The sequence below is a fragment of the Schistocerca serialis genome, unplaced genomic scaffold, assembly GCF_023864345.2.
Source record: "Schistocerca serialis cubense isolate TAMUIC-IGC-003099 unplaced genomic scaffold, iqSchSeri2.2 HiC_scaffold_1417, whole genome shotgun sequence".
Classification (NCBI taxonomy): domain Eukaryota; kingdom Metazoa; phylum Arthropoda; class Insecta; order Orthoptera; family Acrididae; genus Schistocerca; species Schistocerca serialis.
Window position 1 is genome coordinate 11,900,688 of NW_026047644.1, and position 9,816 is coordinate 11,910,503.

Below are 9,816 nucleotides of genomic sequence, written 5' to 3' on the forward strand. Positions count from 1 at the left end.
CTAGTTATAGATTCCGATGCTTCACTTCAGGTTTACTGTATCCCTCTCACTTTCTTATTGATGATGAAACACAGAAATTGCATCGGAATTAAATAGAAAAGGCACAATGCCGACTTAAGTACAAGAAAACGGACTCTTCTTACTGTCTAAGTTTTGAACCATTCCTGTGACTCTAGTTATAGATTTCGATGCTTCACTTCAGGTTTACTGTATCCCTCTGACTTTCTTATTGACGATGAAACACAGAAATTGCATCGGAATTAAATACAAAATAGCACAATGCCGACTTAAGTACAAGAAAACTGACTCATCTTACTGTCCATGTTTTGAACCATACCTGTGACACTAGTTATAGATTCCGATGCTTCACTTCAGGTTTACTGTATACCTCTGACCTTCTTATTGACGATGAACCACAGAAATTGCATCGGAAATAAATACAAAAGGCACAATGCCGACTTAAGTACAAGAAAACTGACTCTTCTTACTGTCTATGTTTTGAACCATTCATGTGACACTATTTATAGATCCCGATTCTTCACTGCAGGTTTACTGTATCCCTCTGACCCTCTTATTGACGATGAAACACAGAAATTGCATCGGAATTAAATACAAAAGGCACAATGCCGACTTAAGTACAAGAAAACTGACTTCTTACTGTCTATGTTTTGAACAATTCCTGTTACACTAGTTATAGATTCCGTTGCTTCACTTCAGGTTTACCGTATCCCTCCGACCTTCTTATTGACGATGAAACACAGAAATTGCATCGGATTAAATACAAAAACCACAATGCCGACTTAAGTACAAGAAAATTGACCTTCTTACTGTCTATGTTTGGAACCATTCCTGTGACACTAGTTATAGAATCCGATGCTTCACTTCAGGTTCACTATATCCCTCTGACCTTCTTACTGACGATGAAACACTGAAATTGCATCGGATTTAAATACAAAAGGCACAATGCCGACTTAACTACAAGAAAACTGACCCTTCTTACAATCTATGTTTTGAACCATTCCTGTGACACTAGTTATAGATTCCGATGCTTCACTCATGTTTTCTGTATCCCTCTGAACTTCTTATTGACGATGAAACACAGAGATTGCATCGGAATTTAATACAAAGGCACAATGCCAACTTAAGTACAAGGAAACTGACTTTTCTTACTGTCTATGATTTGGACCATTCATGTGACACTAGATATAGATTCCGATGCTTTACTCCAGGTTTACTGTATCCCTCTGCCCTTCTTATTGACGATGATACACAGAAATTGCTTCGGAATTAAATACAAAAGGCACAATGCCGACTTAAGTACAAGAACACTGACTCTTATTACTGTCTATGCTTTGAACCATTCCTGTGACACTACATATAGATTCCGATGCTTCACATCAGGTTTACTGTATCCCTGTGACCTTCTTATTGACGATGAAACACAGAAAATGCATCGAAATTAAATACTAAAAGCACAATGCATACTCAAGTACAAGAAAACTGACTCCTCTTACTGTCTATGCTTTGAGCCATTCCTGTGACACTAGTTGTAGATTTCGATGCTTCACTTCAGGTTTACCGTATCCCTCTGACCTTCTTATTGACGATGAACACAGAAATTGCATCGGAATTAAATACAAAAGGCACAATGTCGACTTTAGTACAAGAAAACTGACTCTTCTTACTGTCTAAGTTTTGAACCATTCCTGTGTCACTAGTTATAGATTCCGATGCTTCACTTCAGGTTTACTGTATCCCTCTGACCTTCTTATTGACGATGAAACACAGAAATTGCATCGGAATTAAATACAAAAAGCACAATGCCGACTTAAGTACAAGAAAACTGACTCTTCTTACTGTCTATGATTTGAACCATTCCTGTGACACTAGTTATAGATTCCGATGCTTCACTTCAGGTTTACTGTATCCCTCTCACTTTCTTATTGATGATGAAACACAGAAATTGCATCGGAATTAAATAGAAAAGGCACAATGCCGACTTAAGTACAAGAAAACGGACTCTTCTTACTGTGTAAGTTTTGAACCATTCCTGTGACTCTAGTTATAGATTTCGATGCTTCACTTCAGGTTTACTGTATCCCTCTGACTTTCTTATTGACGATGAAACACAGAAATTGCATCGGAATTAAATACAAAAAAGCACAACGCCGACTTAAGTACAAGAAAACTGACTCATCTTACTGTCCATGATTTGAACCATACCTGAGACACTAGTTATAGATTCCGATGCTTCACTTCAGGTTTACTGTATACCTCTGACCTTCTTATTGACGATGAACCACAGAAATTGCATCGGAAATAAATACAAAAGGCACAATGCCGACTTAAGTACAAGAAAACTGACTCTTCTTACTGTCTATGTTTTGAACCATTCATGTGACACTATTTATAGATTCCGATTCTTCACTGCAGGTTTCCTGTATCCCTCTGACCCTCTTATTGACGATGAAACACAGAAATTGCATCGGAATTCAATACAAAAGGCACAATGCCGACTTAAGTACAAGAAAACTGACTTTTTACTGTCTATATTTTGAACCACTCCTGTGACACTAGTTATAGATTCCGATGCTTCACTTCAGGTTTACTGTATACCTCTGACCTTCTTATTGACGATGAAACACAGAAATTGCATCGGAATTAAATACAAAAGGCACAATGCCGACTTACGTACAAGAAAACTGACTCTTCTTACTGTCTATGTTTTGAACCATTCCTGTGACACTAGTTATAGATTCCGATGCTTCACTTCAGGTTTACTGTTTCCCTCTGACCTTCTTATTGACGATGAAACACAGAAATTGCATCGGAATTAAATACAAAAAAGCACAATGCCGACTTAAGTACAAGAAAACTGACTCATCTTACTGTCTATTTTTTGAACCATACCTGTGACACTAGTTATAGATTCCGATGCTTCACTTCAGGTTTACTGTATCCCTCTGACCTTCTTATTGACGATGAAACACAGAAATTGCATCGGAATTAAATACCAAAGGCACAATGCCGACTTAACTATAAGAAAACTGACTCTTCTTACTGTCTATGTTTTGAACCATTCTTATGACACTAGTTATAGATTCCGATGCTTCACTTCAGGTTTACTGTATCCCTCTGACCTTCTTATTGACGATGAAAAACAGAAAAATGCATCTAAAATAAATTCAAAAGGCACAATGCCGACTTAAGTACAAGATAACTGACTCTTCTTACTGTCTATGTTTTGAACCATTCATGTGACACTTGTTATAGATTCCGATTCTTCACTGCAGGTTTACTGTATCCCTCTGACATTCTTATTGACGATGAAACACAGATATTGCATCGGAATGAAATACAAAAGGCACAATGCCGACTTAAATACAAGAAAACTGACTCTTCTTACTGTCTATGTTTTGAACCATTCCTGTGACACTAGTTATAGAATTCGATGCTTCACTTCAGGTTCACTATATCCCTCTGACCTTCTTACTGACGATGAAACACTGAAATTGCTTCGGATTTAAATACAAAAGGCACAATGCCGACTTAACTACAAGAAAACTGACCCTTCTTACAATCTATGTTTTGAACCATTCCTGTGACACTAGTTATAGATTCCGATGCTTCACTCATGTTTTCAGTATCCCTCTGACCTTCTTATTGACGATGAAACACAGAGATTGCATCGGAATTTAATACAAACGCACAATGCCGACTTAAGTACAAGAAAACTGACTCTCCTTACAGTCTATGATTTGGACCATTCATGTGACACTAGATATAGATTCCGATGCTTTACTCCAGGTTTACTGTATCCCTCTGACCTTCTTATTGACGATGATACACAGAAATTGCATCGGAATTAAATACAAAAGGCACAATGCCGACTTAAGTACAAGAAAACTGACTCTTCTTACTGTCTATGATTGAAACATTCCTGTGACACTAGTTATTGATTCCGATGCTTCACTTCAGGTTTATTGCATCCCTCTGACCTTCTTATTGACGATGAAACACAGAAATTGCATCGGAATTAAATACAAAAGGCACAATGCCGACATAAGTACAAGAAAACTGACTCTTCTTACTGTCTATGTTTTGAACCATTCCTGTGACACTAGTTATAGATTCCGATGCTTCACTCCTGGTTTACTGTATCGCTCTGACCTTGTTATTGACGATGAAACACTGATATTGCATCGGAATTAAATACAAAAGGCACAATGCCGATTTAAGTACAAGAAAACTGACTCTACTTACTGTCTATGTTTTGAACCATTCCTGTGACAGTAGTTATAGATTCCGATGCTTCACTTCAGGTTTACTGTATCCCCATGACCTTCTTATTGACGATGAAACACAGAAATTGCTTCGGAATTAAATACAAAAGGCACAATGCCGACTTAAGTACAAGAAAACTGACTCTTCTCACTGTCTATGCCTTAAACCATTCCTGTGACACTAGTTATAGATTCCGATGCTTCACTTCAGGTTTACTGTATCCCTCTGACTTTCTTATTGACGATGAAACACAGGAATTGCATCGGAATTAAATACAAAAGGCACAATGCCGACTTAAGTACTAGAAAACTGACTCTTCTTACTGTCTATGATTGAACCATTCCCGTGACACTAGTTATAGATTCCGATGCATCACTTCAGGTTTACTGCATCCCTCTGACCTTCTCATTGACGATGAAACACAGAAATTGCATCGGAATTAAATACAAAAGGCACAATGCCGACTTAAGTACAAGAAAACTAACTCTTCTTACTGTCTATGTTTGAACCATTCCTGAGACACTAGTTATAGATTCCGATGCTTCACTTCAGGTTTACTGTATCCCTCTGACCACCTTATTGACGATGAATCACAGAAATTGCTTCGGAATTAAATACAAAAGGCACAATGCCGACTTAAGTAAAAGAAAACTGACTCTTCTTACTGTCTATGTTTGAACCATTCCTGAGACACTAGTTATAGATTCCGTTGCTTCACTTCAGGTTTACTGTATCCCTCTGACCTTCTTATTGTCGATGTAACACAGAAATTGCATCGGAGTTAAATACAAAAGGCACAATGCCGACTTTAGTACAAGAAAACTGACTCTTCTAACTGTCTATGTTTTGAACCATACCTGTGACACTAGTTATAGATTCCGATGCTTCACTTCAGGTTTACTGTATCCCTCTGACCTTCTTGTTGACGATGAAACACAGATATTGCGTCGGAATTAAATACAAAAGGCACAATACCGACTTAAGTACAAGAAAACCGACTCTTCTTACTGTCTATGTGTTGAACAATGCCGGTGACACTAGTTATAGATTCCGATGCGTCACTTCAGGTTTACCGTATCCCTCTGACCTTCTTATTGACGATGAAACACAGAAATTGCATCGGTTTAAATACAAAAGACACAATGCCGACTTAAGTACAAGAAAACGGATCTTCTTACTGTCTATGTTTTGAACCATTCCTGTGACACTAGTTATAGATTCCGATGCTTCACTCCTGGTTTACTGTATCGCTCTGACCTTGTTATTGACGATGAAACACTGATATTGCATCGGAATTAAATAAAAAAGGCACAATGCCGATTTAAGTACAAGAAAACTGACTCTTCTTACTGTCTATGTTTTGAACCATTCCTGTGACAGTAGTTATAGATTCCGATGCTTCACTTCAGGTTTACTGTATCCCCCTGACCTTCTTATTGACGATGAAACACAGAAATTGCTTCGGAATTAAATGCAAAAGGCACAATGCCGACTTAAGTACAAGAAAACTGACTCTTCTCACTGTCTATGTCTTGAACCATTCCTGTGACACTAGTTATAGATTCCGATGCTTCACTTCAGGGTTACTGTATCCATCAGACCTTCTTATTGACGATGAAATACAGAAATGGCATCGGAATTAAATACAAAGGGCACAATGCCGACTTATGTACAAAAAACTGACTCTTCTTACTGTCTATGTTTGAGACATTCATGTGACACTAGTTATAGATTCCGATGCTTCACTTCAGGTTTACTGTATCCCTCTGACTTTCTTATTGACGATGAAACACAGAAATTGCATCGGAATTAAATACAAAAGGCACAATGCCGACTTAAGTACAAGAAAACTGACTCTTCTTACTGTCTATGATTGAACCATTCCCGTGACACTAGTTATAGATTCCGATGCTTCACTTCAGGTTTACTGCATCCCTCTGACCTTCTTATTGACGATGAAACACAGAAATTGCATCGGAATTAAATACAAAAGGCACAATGCCGACTTAAGTACAAGAAAACTGACTCTTCTTACATTCTATGTTTTGAACCATTCCTGTGACACTAGTTATAGATTCCGATGCTTCACTCATGTTTTCTGTATCCCTCTGAACTTCTTATTGACGATGAAACACAGAGATTGCATCGGAATTTAATACAAAGGCACAATGCCAACTTAAGTACAAGGAAACTGACTCTTCTTACTGTCGATGATTTGGACCATTCATGTGACACTAGATATAGATTCCGATGCTTTACTCCAGGTTTACTGTATCCCTCTGACCTTCTTAATTACGATGATACACAGAAATTGCTTCGGAATTAAATACAAAAGGCACAATGCCGACTTAAGTACAAGAACACTGACTCTTACTACTGTCTATGCTTTGAACCATTCCTGTGACACTACATATAGATTCCGATGCTTCACATCAGGTTTACTGTATCCCTGTGACCTTCTTATTGACGATGAAACACAGAAAATGCATCGAAATTAAATACTAAAAGCACAATGCATACTCAAGTAAAAGAAAACTGACTCCTCTTGCTGTCTATGCTTTGAGCCATTCCTGTGACACTAGTTGTAGATTTCGATGCTTCACTTCAGGTTTACCGTATCCCTCTGACCTTCTTATTGACGATGAACACAGAAATTGCATCGGAATTAAAAACAAAAGGCACAATGCCGACTTTTGTACAAGATAACTGACTCTTCTTACTGTCTAAGTTTTTGAACCATTCCTGTGTCACTAGTTATAGATTCCGATGCTTCACTTCAGGTTTACTGTATCCCTCTGACCTTCCTATTGACGATGAAACACAGAAATTGCATCGGAATTAAATACAAAAAGCACAATGCCGACTTAAGTACAAGAAAACTGACTCTTCTTACTGTCTATGATTTGAACCATTCCTGTGACACTAGTTATAGATTCCGATGCTTCACTTCAGTTTTACTGTATCCCTCTGACTTTCTTATTGACGATGAAACACAGAAATTGCATCGGAATTAAATACAAAAAAGCACAATGCCGACTTAAGTACAAGAAAACTGACTCATCTTACTGTCCATGTTTTGAACCATACCTGAGACACTAGTTATAGATTCCGATGCTTCACTTCAGGTTTACTGTATACCTCTGACCTTCTTATTGACGATGAACCACAGAAATTGCATCGGAAATAAATACAAAAGGCACAATGCCGACTTAAGTACAAGAAAACTGACTCTTCTTACTGTCTATGTTTTGAACCATGCATGTGACACTATTTATGGATTCCGATTCTTCACTGCAGGTTTCCTGTATCCCTCTGACCCTCTTATTGACGATGAAACACAGAAATTGCATCGGAATTCAATACAAAAGGCACAATGCCGACTTAAGTACAAGAAAACTGACTTTTTACTGTCTATATTTTGAACCATTCCTGTGACACTAGTTATAGATTCCGATGCTTCACTTCAGGTTTACTGTATACCTCTGACCTTCTTATTGACGATGAAACACAGAAATTGCATCGGAATTAAATACAAAAGGCACAATGCCGACTTACATACAAGAAAACTGACTCTTCTTACTGTCTATGTTTTGAACCATTCCTGTGACACTAGTTATAGATTCCGATGCTTCACTTCAGGTTTACTGTATCCCTCTGACCTTCTTATTGACGATGAAACACAGAAATTGCATCGGAATTAAATACAAAAAAGCACAATGCCGACTTAAGTACAAGAAAACTGACTCATCTTACTGTCTATGTTTTGAACCATACCTGTGACACTAGTTATAGATTCCGATGCTTCACTTCAGGTTTACTGTATCCCTCTGACCTTCTTATTGACGATGAAACACAGAAATTGCATCGGAATTAAATACAAAAGGCACAATGCCGACTTAACTATAAGAAAACTGACTCTTCTTACTGTCTATGTTTGGAACCATTCTTATGACACTAGTTATAGATTCCGATGCTTCACTTCAGGTGTACTGTATCCCTCTGACCTTCTTATTGACGATGAAAAACAGAAAAATGCATCTAAAATAAATTCAAAAGGCACAATGCCGACTTAAGTACAAGATAACTGACTCTTCTTACTGTCTATGTTTTGAACCATTCATGTGACACTTGTTATAGATTCCGATTCTTCACTGCAGGTTTACTGTATCCCTCTGACATTCTTATTGACGATGAAACACAGAAATTGCATCGGAATGAAATACAAAAGGCACAATGCCGACTTAAATACAAGAAAACTGTCTATTCTTACTGTCTATGTTTTGAACCATTCCTGTGACACTAGTTATAGAATTCGATGCTTCACTTCAGGTTCACTATATCCCTCTGACCTTCTTACTGACGATGGAACACTGAAATTGCATCGGATTTAAATACAAAAGGCACAATGCCGACTTAACTACAAGAAAACTGACTCTTCTTACTGTTTATGTTTGGAACCATTCCTGTGACACTAGTTATAGATTCCGATGCTTCACTTCAGGTTCACCATATCCCTCTGACCATCTTATTGACGATGAAACACTGAAATTGCATCGGATTTAAATACAAAAGGCACAATGCCGACTTAACTACAAGAAAACTGACCCTTCTTACATTCTATGTTTTGAACAATTCCTGTGACACTAGTTATAGATTCCGATGCTTCACTCATGCTTTCTGTATCCCTCTGAACTTCTTATTGACGATGAAACACAGAGATTGCATCGGAATTTAATACAAAGGCACAATGCCAACTTAAGTACAAGGAAACTGACTCTTCTTACTGTCTATGATTTGGACCATTCATGTGACACTAGATATAGATTCCGATGCTTTACTCCAGGTTTACTGTATCCCTCTGACCTTCTTATTGACGATGATACACAGAAATTGCTTCGGAATTAAATACAAAAGGCACAATGCCGACTTAAGTACAAGAACACTGACTCTTATTACTGTCTATGCTTTGAACCATTCCTGTGACACTACATATAGATTCCGATGCTTCACATCAGGTTTACTGTATCCCTGTGACCTTCTTATTGACGATGAAACACAGAAAATGCATCGAAATTAAATACTAAAAGCACAATGCATACTCAAGTAAAAGAAAACTGACTCCTCTTACTGTCTATGCTTTGAGCCATTCCTGTGACACTAGTTGTAGTTTTCGATGCTTCACTTCAGGTTTACTGTATCCCTCTGACCTTCTTATTGACGATGAACACAGAAATTGCATCGGAATTAAATACAAAAGGCACAATGCCGACTTCTGTACAAGATAACTGACTCTTCTTACTGTCTAAGTTTTTGAACCATTCCTGTGTCACTAGTTATAGATTCCGATGCTTCACTTCAGGTTTACTGTATCCCTCTGACCTTCTTATTGACGATGAAACACAGAAATTGCATCGGAATTAAATACAAAAAGCACAATGCCGACTTAAGTACAAGAAAACTGACTCTTCTTACTGTCTATGATTTGAACCATTCCTGTGACACTAGTTATAGATTCCGATGCTACACTTCAGG